The following is a 13981-nucleotide window of genomic DNA, read 5'->3' as shown; positions in this document are numbered from 1 at the left end:
GAAGATTTGGCGCCACTACCTTTATGGAGCTACATGTGAAGTCGGTCACACCCACAATGGTGCCTGCGAGCTTCATGGTCGTGCCTGCGATGGTCTATCTATTTAAGTGTTGAATGCGCATGAAACTTGGGCTTTTTTTTTCTTCTCTTTTATCACCATTTCTTTCTCCATTCTTTCATTTAAAAAAAAAAATCTTTAAGCTTATAAAACCTTAAATCTAGGGATTTTGGGGGAAAATCTCACCCTAAGTAAGAACGGAGTGTGTGGATCGTTGAGGGCTAAGTGTTGAGCCAAGAAAATTGCATTTTCATCACCGTCAAAGTTTTGGGTGTCCACCATTCGCTCTCTACTTTGAGGTATGAGTTCTCTTTACACTATATATCTATGGTTTATTATGATTATGTGATATCTTGGTAGTTTTGAGTTCATAAAAGTTATCGAATAAAAATGTATTGTTGCACAAAAAGGGAGTTTTACTCAGATTTTTGAAATGTTTTGAATAGCTCTTGAATGTATGGTGATAGATTGTGGATTTTGAAAGAGATAAGGTTAAAATGAGGAAATTCCTAATTTTTTGTAAGAAAAAATGAATAAATGCTAAGTTTTTTGCTTTTAATTAAAAGAGGGTTTTGAAATAACTTGATGTTGGTGAGAAGTTGAAATTTGTGTTGTGTGGAAAACACATAGAAATGTTGAAATGGTATAAAATTTTGGATTTATGTTGGGATTAGTGATGAATATGGAAATGGTTGAGATTTATGGAATGCGAAATACTATATTATGTTTCATAAATGAAAAGTGTAAAAGATTGAAATAAAGAGAATGATGGAACATGGAAGATAGTGGAAATGTTGAGATAACTACTTTTGGTGTCTTGCTCAATGAATGTGAAAAAATTTAAATTAGGAAAAGTCCAAGAAATGTAAAATTCCACAATATCATAAATACAAAACACAATTATTTAGGGTGATATATATAAAAAAATGTGTTTTCACAATTCTAAGTGTTAAAAACAAAAAGTATGTAAAACAGGGCTTTGGCGCGAGTGTCCACCATTCTGTTCATAATTTGGTGAGCCATAAGTAGTGTTCTACTTATGGTGGTGATTCCTTAAAAGTACCTTAACTAATTAAAGTTCAGTTTTCCTAGGGTGTTTGAAACAATAAACATACAATAAACAAAGAATACAAGAAATCACTTAACACAACTTTCTAATAGTACGCACCATTATAAAAGGTTACATCTTGTTAGGTTTAGTGTGGCTGTCACACTTCCTTCTACTATTCTTAGAGTTACATTACGACGAACTATACATATATACTTACAACACATAAATAACTAGGAGTTACAGATTACAATTCTAAGCTTGGTTGCTACTGAATCGGTCAAAGTCTTCTTTTGGGTCATTGTCTTGGAATGAGCCAACAGCTTGCCCTAGTGTGAGGAATGGTGATCCTAACGCGTCTACTGCTCTTGATACTTCAGGAGCATGTTCAGAGGGTATCTCAACGGGTTCAATCGGGTGGGACCTTGGCTCGAGTACTAATTCTGGATAAAAGTTCCAGCTCCCAGCTTGTGGAATGTGCAAAAACCCAAGCCCATTCTAAAGTGCCTCGAAAGTTACTTCTAGAAAATTTTGGTCGTCCTTCTCAAGCTTGAGTGCATGCTTGAGAGCCTAATATTGACTCTTAAGTTGGCATCGGATTACAACTCTCTTTTGTTCGGGGGTGAGATAGGGATGTGCTCCCTCCAATTTTCTAACCTCTTCAATCAATTTTTCTTTCCTCACTCTCTTACACCATAGGTCATAAACTTATGGGTCAACGAGTTCAATGTGCTATTTTTCTCGAAAGCAAAAATAACCCCAGTGGTCATAGTACCAAACGTTTGACGAGTTATTGGCCATCCTTTGTTAAAGAAACAAAATCAGTTATTAGTCTCTTTTAAATTAATATTAAATAATAGTGTTATAATAATACACTAGTGTATAGGAAAAAGGTAATTAGAGTCGCAAATTGGGTTACGCGGGTTGAGCGTTGAACCTAGGCTCTGATACCAAGTTGTAACACCCCAAATTATACTGTAAGGGTTAGGGTAACGTCACTAAAGAGTCCTTTGGTCAATAACCACGTAAGATCCCAAGAACGTTAGAGGAGTCAATATAGCCTCCTTTCTAAGTCTAACCACCTTAGATAGAAAGCTATCTTTTTGACTGATTTTAAGAGGTTAACACATGGTCTCATAAGTAACATGGAAATAGATATAGGATTACAAAAAGATTATATGTATATATAAGTTAATAATAATTATAGAGTTCCAAATCTTAATTACAAAACAAGTTCTATCATTATTACAATTCAAAATAAATAAATAAATAAATAAAAGTACAAATGGACTTATAAGGAAAATGGCTTCTAACTTTCTCTAAGATAACCACAAGTTTTCAAATGCCTTTGGCTCCCTGTCAGCCTTGTATATCTCTTCGATACTTGGCATGAAACACCATCATCTTTGAATGTCCAGTAAACACACACACACACCCCGTCCCTTTTTTTCCAATTCAATACACAAATGCCATTATAATAACAGGAAAGGAAACATGATATTCAAGTAAATAATAAAGGGTTGCAAGGTTAGCTGTTAGTAGTCTAGAAATCCCCTAAAGAGATTTCATCCTCCCAACCACAAGAATTGGACTTGGATTATTCAGTATGCCTCTCTTTTGCTGTTTAGCAGAACTCACCCCAAATTCCTACCAACGATTACATACTACGTAGCGCCAATTGATGACCTCAGAAGAGACAGTAAAATAAGGGCCTTGCCCATTCCCTCCTTACACAAAACACCTGGGGTCCGAATACAATTGATCCGTTCAAGGGTTCCGAAACACTAATTGCGCAAGACTTCATTTTCAATTAGAAAACACATCTCATCAATCCATAATTAACACATATCATCTCATCATTATTCAAGTAATTGAAAGCATACCACCTTTTTTGTTTCCTTTTATGTTAGATGTTTTGAGTTAAAGTTAGAACAACTTATCAAGAAATAATAATATCTACATAAGCATGAGCATCATCAAAGGACTATGGTAAGAAACATGACTGTAACACATGCAAATATCATACCAAGACATGAACAAGTGATATCCATGAAATTAAGAACATAAGTTTGTCAACAAAAGTAAATTTCCAGCTTTGGTGCATTTTAAAGATTGAAATTAAAGACACTTTTAGATTTTTCCTGAACTTGGCCTTCTTATGCTATGTCTATAGATGATTCCATATTCTATTGGGTTACTAAGAAGTGAATTGGTGATTATGCACTAACTTGGATGGAACATGGAAGTACAATTTAGGAAATTTATAAGGATTGATGAAAGAGAGAGCTTAGGAAAATGAAATCATAAGTAAGGAGAATCCTCATTTGAGGAAATAGATAGAAAGAATCATGAACCAATCCCTAGATTTTAGGCTCTCATGAAGCCTTATGGTGAAAGCTATTATTTCTCTCACATTGGGAACTTCGCTCCAACACCCCAAGGGAAATATTATGCATTGTACAACCTTTTTCCATCAAGCCAATCAACAAGCTACCGACGATGATACCTAGAAATGAATTCAACATCAACGATCTAGAACATTTTTCAGAAGTTTCATAAATTTCCTATATTTTTAGTTATTTAAGAAATACTCCATCGCTGTTCAAATTCGTCAACTATTGTGAAAATTAGGTTTTCTTCCAAACCGCTGCTCTTTTTCGATAAAATTCTTTTTCCCATGAAAGTTAACACTTAAAGGAAGGTTTTGATATGAAAATGAGGTTTTTTTCATTTTTCTAGAATTTTTCCAAGTGGACTGTAAATACCAGTTCTTTGAGCACAAAACTTGAAATGAGAGAAAAAGTAAGAAAATGGGCTAACCGTGGATAATTTTTCACTTCTATTGTGATTAAAACATGTTAAATAATATATATTAAACTCATAAATTTGGATTGAAGGTGTGCCTTTGGAAATTATGAGAGATAGGTGTAGAAAAAGATAGTTTTGCACCGATTAAGGGAAAACACAAGTACGGGTGGAACAAGACTCAATTATTTTCAGTTTTAACACAAGAACACCATTATATTACTTCTGAAAATAATATTTAGAACCTCTAAAAATCTCTACTTGGTTCACATTTATCTTGTTGCCTAGATAAGATATTTGCACAATTTTTCCTTCTCTTTCTTCTTTTCCACCACCAAGCTCTCTTTTCCTCTCTTTTCTCTCCCTTAGCTAAATAGGTAGTGTTTGTGTGTGTGTGTGTGTATGTAAATGTGTTCAACAAATGAGCATGAGTGGTATATTTATAGAGAATTTTGTGCAAAAAGTCCAAAATGCCCATTGGTTCCATTTTAATTAAATGGTGCCTTGATTTAGTTTGAATGTAATGGGATAATGGATGATTAGGACCTTAATTATGTTTTCAATCATGAACTAGTTAGGTTTAGGACTAATTAATTACCTTCTAGTTATAAGTACACACACACACACACACACACACATATATATATATATATAATGTACCCAAGGTCATAATTATTCCAAGGTTCAAGGGATTTTTGAACCAAGTATATCCTATAGACAATCCTAGTGTATCCTAGGGGGAGGGAGTGGCCGGCCGTCAATAGATTTAGGAGGGATTTGTTGATTTTTTTTTTGGTACCAAGGGTCTTTCATGTACAACTTGTTTAATTAAGAAATTGGTACACCTACGTATATATATATATATATATATATATAATGGTACTAACTTGTGACCACCACGCCTTTTAATGCATCATGAATATTAAATTGCTCATGCCTTCATGTTATATATCACATGTTTATGTGATTTGAGATTTGTAGTATTAGGAGAGAAGAAGAAGGAGTATGAAAAACTAAATTAGGAACTTTTTTGTTGTGTGTTAGAATTAATTGTTATGTGTTTCGAGTTAGGGAGTAGTTTAGAACTTGATTTGAAAACATGTGCCAAAACCTTAAGTGAATGGCTTAATGACCTTAGTCTAATAAATCTAACCTTTTCATGCTATGTGTTGTATTACTAAGTAGGATTAGTATTAATTAAATATAATTAGGGAATCTTAATAAGAATTAAGAATAAACTTAATTACCAGATGTAACTTAGACTAAGTAAGCCTAATCAAGCAATATGATTGGTTTAAGGATGCTACAATCCTTGCCCTAGCTATACACAATAAAACCTCTAGTTTCTAATTCAAACAGAAAGAATTTTGTTGGAGAAGGTGAGAAAAATCGGGAGAAGGAAAGAAAAGAGAAGAAGAAAAAAAGAAAATGGGGAAAAAGGAAGAGCTTCAAGTAACTCAAAAAAAAATCAACCTAGGAGCGTTCTAAGGTAAAAATCCAATCCTAAATCTTGTAGTAAACTCTTCAAACATCTAAGAATAGGAATAAGTTGGAATCAAAAAGAGTTCGAAATGGAGAATGTAGAAGAGATGGAAGAAAAATTGAGCTAGGAAAGAAAAGTGTTGAAAAACTTAGAAAAATTCACTCTTTTGATTGAAGTCTTGGTGTTCTTGATATATATGAACCTTTATTTTCATATATTCACATGATTTTTAATAGATTGCATGATTTAATCCATGTTTGGAAGCAAAAGAAAAAAGAAGTTTTGAAAAAGTTTGAAAAGAGCTAAAACAAGGATTTTGATCATTCTAGCTTGATGTTTCATCATATTTTTGATGTTTTGATCTAGGAAACAATAAAAAATTCATGCTTTCTAATAATATTACATGTTTTTGAGTGATTTGGATTGAACCCTAGGCATGAAAATGGAAGAACATAGCTTAGACCAAACAGATATTTTCGGCAGCAACAATTTACCTAGTTCCACACGTGCGGAGGGGCTTCTTGTACGTGCAGTCAATAGAACCAGCAACATCTTGTATTCTGAAATAATTGCACGTGCCCCCATACGTACAGCCAGGGTTCTGCGCGTGCGGCCGTGTACCACCGCACGTGTGGTTTGCAAGGCATAACACCGTTTCATTTTCTTATCGTTTTCTTTGACCTCCGAATACCTTTATACGCATTTCAAACCTTAAAGAAGATTAAAAGTACTTAGAAGACAACTTAAAATGAGTTAGGTTAATAATGAAAAGATACGTGAAAACCGATTAATCTTGTTTGTGTTTAGAAAGTTCAATGTCTCGTTCTTATTTTGTAGGTCAAGCTTTGAAGAATTTAGCTCTGAACATGGAGCCAACTATAAGTAGTAGTGTAGTAAAGTTGTGTTCTTATAGTTATCATTTAAAATGCAAACATATGTGTAGACGTGCCCGAATGTCCCGGGAAAATCCCGTTTCGTTCATTTGGGCTTACCACAGTTCGGACTCAAATGTCACGGTTCTGAATCTAATCTCGCAAAGTGTAATGCAAGACCGATAAATCACCAAAGAGTCCAAATCCGGAAAATCATTTTGGAAAACTGATTTTTAAGAAAGAAGTGCCAAAGATGGACTGCTTTGCCAGATACAGAGTCGCCACCTAAATATTTTATTTTGAGGGAATTTAGGAAACCCTGACTCGTGTCTAAGGCCACGTGTCCGTCATCACCAAAGTTGCCTCGACTCGGGAACTTCGGTACAAGAGGGGAAGGTCATGCAATGAGTACCCTCGCTCGCCCGATCAAAGATCGGCCTGTACTAAGCATGATATCTTGTTTTTGAAAACACATGCGTTCTTATTTCGATTAATTAGTTAGTCTTACTACGTAATGCGCACAGCAAACAAGTATAGACTAGATCGCTTAATTTGGAACGAAGCATCGCATATCTGTTTGTTTGGAAAATGGTTTGAAGTTTGCTACTCGCAAATAGGCTAAAATGTGGATTTCAATGAATTGTTCTAATTCAAGTAATCCAACCTTCACCCACAGGCATTCAGGCAGTTAATCACATAAGCAGTTAGCCTCATGGCAAGCATGCTAACATAGCAACATTAACACACATGCAGTATGCTAAAGCGTAAACACTCACAGTGTTCTCCGAGCCAAAACAAAGAACTAGTTTGAAATCATGCAGGATCCTAGTTCATGTTAACATGTCTAATGCAACACATGCGTGAATGCAACTAAAATAGGCTCGGTTATTCTAGAATGTCATGTGAAATGCAACTTGATAACATGCTGCTAAACATGTATTCAAGTAATGTATTGAGAGTACAATGCAGTTAGCATAATGCGCCGAGCCTGGTGCATGCAATACAGATGAATGGATGCAAACATGCGACCACAAGGTATGCTAAATGAAATATGCCCTAAAAGTAACCATCGTAAGCGGTTAAGTAAAAGGGAGAAAGAAATGGGGGTTGGAAGACATGCATCACACACACGCACGCTTATTACACCAATTGGCTCTCTCGAGGGAGAGACCGAAAGAATAATACAAACCATCTAATTAACTAACTAACTAGCTAATTAATTATTACACAATCAAATGAATAACTAGCTACAACTAATTATTACAACACTTAAATAATTAACAAATTAATTAAGCTACGAAAAACAGTAAAGAGGCCTCGGGGAGAGGGACAAATGCATGCTCGGTCGGCTTCGCTAGAAAATCCGTTGCCATGCCTTATGTTGCCTCTGTTTGCACTGCTCTATACCTCTGTAAAGTGTGAAAATTCCCAACACACTTCTGATTCATCACTGTGGGAGGCCATCGGCCGAAAATCATGGTCATCGGCTAGGATAAACAGGTCATCGACCAAATATGAAGCCATCGGCCAAACAATTGTAGCCAACTGGCACTGAAGATGGCCGATCGGCCATCCCTTCTTGTAAAATGCTCTTTTTGCTGCAGCAGAGGACAAATAGAGTATGACAATGCATTTACAAGACAATGTCTGCAACTACACTTCTTATCATGTTTAAGACTCAGAGGAGTGTAGTTCCCGACCCTTGGACCATCAATCACGCATTTCAATTCAAAATGGCCAAAAGAGTCAAGTGTACAATTCAATATCAAATGAAATGCACAAAACACGAAAGGGATCTTAGCCTCTATCATGTGTGATCAAGAGGCAAGGCAACACACACACAATGCTATGCAACCTAAGCATGCAACAACATGCAATGGAACTAAACATGTAACAAGCAGGCGACAACATGCAAGGCAAGATGGATGAGCATGCAACAACATGTCAATTAGCAAGCATGTGACAACATGCAATATGACAAGCATGTAACAAACATGTAAGCATGATGTAAAGTAACAACTTTGAACAGCATGGTAAATGGACTTAAACTAAAGAGGGACGGACCTCAGCCATGCCCAAAATCAATGGCCAAAGTTATGAATTGGAAGCATGAAAATGCAAAACAAACATGCACATGTAAATGGTCCAACACCTAGGCATAGGAGGGAAACTTTCAAGAGCACTTAAAAGAGGACAGATATGGACATGTGACAAACATTATAATCTTTGAAATCATGCATGGAAAGGTGTCAAACCAACCAAACAAAGCAAGCAAAGCATACAAGAAAGCCCAAAGCCTAAGGCTAGTCAAGGGACTCAAACCATGGCCATGCAAGGCAAGCCCCAAAGGGCCAAGGGCACTCAAAAAAGTCCCAAGGCAGGTCAAGAAAAGACCAAAAACATGCTCGAAACTAGCCAGCACAAGCTAGAATACAACTCCAAAAGGCATGAGGCATGCAAGGCTACAAAGGGGGTGTTGCACTACACCTATCAAAACCAAACATGGCATGAATTGTCCAATGAAAAACAGAGTTATGGCACATCAAAATAAGCCCAAATACCCACTTAGATGGCATCCCAAAGACCTAAGCATGAAGGCATACACAATGGTCCATTCATGAGACATAAGGCATCAACTCTTTAAAGCAATAAAGGGGTGATAAGAGCTAGTATATGAGCATGAAACTTGAACTGAAATAACATTACAAATGATGCCAAATCATTGAAATGAGCCAAGTAATGCATGCTAGAAGACTCAATACTCAAAGCTAACAAGCTAGATTGAACCATGGCTATACAAAGCAAGTCACGCATGACTAAAACAACCTAAATCAGAGCTAGAGCATGCTAAAACATGGACAAAAGTTTCTTGAAGTTAAGCCAAAAGCATGCTAAAATGACATGTTAAGGCATGATGCATGTTAAGGCAAATGAGAGGATTGCAAGACAAGTACATGACGCATGTAAGAGCCAACCAAACCCACCCAAAACAGAGTCATGGCATGCTAAAACAACACCAAAAACCCACTGAAATGAAGTCAACATAAGCTAGAAAGACATGCTCAAACATGAAGCATATAAGACTAGTTTTTGTGATTTACACTACAAGTGTATTAGGCATGCATGGAGTGACAAAACCAAGCAAAAACAGTGTTGTATCATGGCAAAACAAAGCCTAATACATACTGAAATGAAGCTACAACAAGCTAAGCCAACGTGCTATCAACATAAGCCACTTATGCAAGCATACAAAACAACAAGGAGAGGGGATGTCCCTCTCCTATTTAGGACTTCAAAACCACCTTTCCACTACTGAAAATCCTCTGGATTTTAGTGTTAGAAAGGTCATGCAAAACCTAAAACAAGGGCCAAAAGAGATGGCCTAAAACAAGGCCTAAGAGGGAATAGACAACCCCACACCAAAAAGCGATCTGAAACAAAGATCTAAAGCATAAAAAATCAGAGCTTTTATCAGTTAAGAGTTAAGCTTAAAACAATAAGCAAGTAGGTCTAAAAGCTTAAGCAAGAATGGGGGTTTAAAAGGAAAAAGCTCACCCTTGAAGACCACCTTCAAGAACATAACTCCAGCAGCCTCCTCTGACCAAAACCAGCTCAAGAACACTAAAAACAACTCCTAAGGTCCTCAGCAACCAAAGGATGGTGTTTTACTAGGTGCTCTAGTGCAAAAGCATGAACAAAATACACTTTTGAGCACAAATACACACAAATATAGATAGAGGGAGATATAGAGAAAGAGTGATATATATCTTCTTCTCTCAACTTTCTGAACCTCTGGAAAGGGAGGAGCTCCTTCTTTATAGAAGTTCAATTCCTAAGCTTGTTGAGCAAGCTAAGCAATTGAATCAGATCCCTCCATACACGTGTATGAAGGATGTGATTGTGCATGCCAGCTATGACAGCTGGCATAAAATATCTGCATAAAGCAGATGAACAGGGCTCGGCTAGAAAATATGGTCGATCGACCAAAAAAAGTGCCGATCGGCCAACATTTTTGGCCGATGGCAAGAAAACCAGGTCGATGGCTTCATGCCTTGACTGATGGGTTGAGGGGATGACCAACAAGCCACCCTCTTCTCTCATAAGCAAAAACACAAGAGCTTGGTCTACAACCAAGCACAAAATAGACAAGTTGAGAGATCTTAAGGCAAAGCGCGCGACCGAGACCCCCGAGAACTCAAAACAAACACGAGCGTGGATGATCATCGAGTATTCAAACAATGACGTCCAAGTCTTGGGGATGGTCAAAAATAGGGTGTCTACAGTTGTCCCTCTTTGACAGAACTCGAAAGTCATAAAAATGACGGGAGTGAATGTCAGAGCTCAGAGACGACCCATTTTTGACAAGGCTGAAGACTTAGACAAGCATACAAGATAGCAAGATATGTGCCCGCGGGCGGGGGCAAAATGCAAAGGACATGCACGGTGCCGAACATAACTTACGATCATGCAAAGGGAGCTGTAATGAAACATAACATGCAATAGTTTTAAGCAAGCGAATAAAAACCAAATTACGTTACATGTAGAGGGATGCAAGAGAATTATACAATTCTCGCTATGTCTCACGCAGAGAATATACAATACTGTCCGGTTCGTCTGGTTGTGCCAGCTTCGAATAAACCGTGCATACAATATCGTGCTGGCAAAAGAAAGAAACTTGATAGGTACAATATCGTTAGAAATATGCATAGCAATGCAAGTGAGAAGTGCGTGACAACGCGAGTGAGGTGTGCATAACAATGCAAGTAACGTGCGAGACAATGCAAGTTAAAGATGTACATAACAATCTAAGTAAGAGAAGTGCGAAACAACGCAAGCTAGATGGTGTACGAAGCAACGCAAGTTAGAGAAGTGCGAAACAACGCAGGTTAGAGAAACGCGAAACAATGTAGGTTAGATGGGGTGCGAAACAACGCAAGTTAGATGGGTGCGAAACAACGCAAGTTAGAGAAGTGCGAAACAACGCAGGCTAGATGGGGTGCGAAACAACGCAAGTTAGATGGGTGCGAAACAATGCAAGTTAGATGGGTGTACGAAACAACGCAAGTTAGAGGGAGTGCAAGACAATGCACAAGTTAGTGGGTGAAGTGTAAGACAATGCACAAGTTAGTGGGGGTGCAAGACAATGCACAAGTTAGTAGGGGAAGTGCAAGACAATGCACAAGTTAGAGGGGAAGTGCAAGACAATGCACAAGTTAGTAGGGGTGCAAGACAATGCACAAGTTAGTGGGGAAGTGCAAGACAATGCACAAGTTAGAGGGGAAGTGCAATACAATGCTCAAGTTAGTAGGGGTGCAAGACAATGCACAAGTTAGTGGGAGTGCAAGACAATGCACATAACGAGCAAGATAATGCAAGTCATAGGGGATGTAAAACAATGCAAATAACGAGCAAGACAATGCAAGTTATAGGGGATGCAAAACAATGCAAATAACGAGTAAGACAATGCAAGTTATGAAATGCATGACAATGCAAATGACGTGCGAGACAACGTATGTAATGAAATGCATGACAATACAAATGACGTGCGAGACAACGCATGTAATGAAATGCATGACAAGGCAAATGACGTGCGAGACAACGCATGTAATGAAATGCATGATAATGCAAATGACGTGCGAGACAACGCAAGGTATTGAAATGCATGACAATGCAAATGACGTGCGAGACAATGCAAGGTATATGACATTCAAAAGCAATTCTCGAATATTGCGATATACAAAAGGATACGAAAAAGGATACGTCTTGTGCGTATCCAGAAACGCACACGAAAGACGTGTTTCGAGGTCAACACGAAGGCCGGTTAAGCTTCAAAAGTGTACTTTCTTGCACTGTCTTGAGAGATAAAGGTGCCAATCAACAAAAATGACCCAAAAAGGGTGTGGGAGGTGCATCGACCACAAGGGGAGTCCATCGGCCATCCATCGGCCACAAAAATAGATCATCGGCCAAATATTTAGCTGATCGGTTAACAATTTGGCCGATCAGCCAAAAATGCAATTTCGGGGCAGTTTTGTCATTTAGCATCGGGTCTTTTAAATATAGGGTTCCAAACCCTATATTCTCATTTCTCCAAGTTTGAAAAACACTCCTCTCTCTCTTGGTGATTTTCCACCCTTTGATCCATGTTTTTCTTTTGTTTTCGAGCCTGCCACATCGTCCGATTTGCGAAACCCTTGCCGTTTCACACACTTTGAACCGAACGAAACTCAATTTCGGTGTCCCTTTCTTGGTTTCCACCACTTGGGGTTTGTTTCCCCCGAGTTTATCTTGATCTTTGTGCCTTTTTCCACACTCTGACCTTTTCTCCCACTTTTCACCCCTCGGGGTTGACTTTTGGGTTGACTTTTGGCCTTCTTGCCCGTTGTTCGCATCCTTGGCCATTTTCGCACTCTTCTTGAGATGGCAGATGACATTCCACGGGGTGGGACTCCCTCAAAGATGGATGTGGATCCTGAGGTTGAGCTCTTGCCTCTTCGCGTTCGACCATTCGATCCGGCGACCTACAGGCCGGCGATACACGTGTTGCCTCTCGATGGCATCCACCACTTCAAGAGTTATGCGTGGGGCGCGCCACTGGAGCTCTTGTTACGCGAGCCAGAGTCACATCTGTCTTACGGCGCTGCTGAGGTATACTCCTTCTCTGTTTCATCTTCCACAATGTAGAACATCTAACTGTGATAGTCGATTCTGTTCTTTAACTGCTTAACCTAGATACACTGATATGTTATATGCTTAGTTCACCGTGAGCACACCCACACCCAATATCTATATAAACTTGAACACGTGTACACACACTGCATTTTCAACTGAATAACCCGAACACATTGATACATCATATGCTATAGTTCATCATGAGCACACCCGCACCCAATATCTGTGTAATCTTGAGCACATGCACACACACTGCATATTCAACCGAATAACCCGAACACATTGGTACATCATCTGCTTAGTCCACCTAGGGCACACCCGCGCCCGATATCTGTTTAAACTTGAACACATGTACACACACTACATATTCAACCACTCTGAACGCATTTGAACACTGTATTTCTAACATTGCTTCGCCACTGTTTATTTTGGACACAGGGAGATTCCCATGCCTTTCGGGGGTATGGGAACACCATCGCCCAAGGTTGGTACATGGAGCTGCCCAATGCAATTCGTCGGATTGTTGATCAGGCTGGCCTTGGCGTTTTCTACAGGGGACTCTCGCGCCTCACTGCAAGTAGGCCTCTTTTGGGCGCACTAGTGGAGAGGTGGTGGGACACCACCGACTCCTTCCACCTTTCTGCTACAGGGGAGATGACGATGACCCCCTTCGACTTCTCGATGCTCACCGGCATTGGGGTAGGGGGTGACCCGATCCCCTTTGATACTGATATGGATGAGTGGGACGCTGCCCAGATCTACCTGCTCGGCACTCGGCCACCTCTCTCCCGTCTAGGATTCGTGAGGTACTCTTAGTTCGAGGACCACTTCAGGATTCAGGCGCCTACGACTTGGGAAGAGGTGGAACAGTATGCTCGCGGCTTCATCATGTTCCTGCTGGGGACCACCCTCTTCGCCGACCGGGTGAACACTATTGTCCTCTACCTACTGAGTGCACTAGTGGATGTGACGTGGATCCGCCGCTACGACTGGGGTGGCGCAGGCTTGGCCACGCTCTACGGATACATGAGCTCATCCTCTCGC

The sequence above is a fragment of the Camellia sinensis genome, chromosome 3 (assembly GCF_055761805.1).
Source record: "Camellia sinensis isolate YWXY chromosome 3, ASM5576180v1, whole genome shotgun sequence".
Classification (NCBI taxonomy): domain Eukaryota; kingdom Viridiplantae; phylum Streptophyta; class Magnoliopsida; order Ericales; family Theaceae; genus Camellia; species Camellia sinensis.
This window is presented reverse-complemented; position numbering follows the sequence as displayed.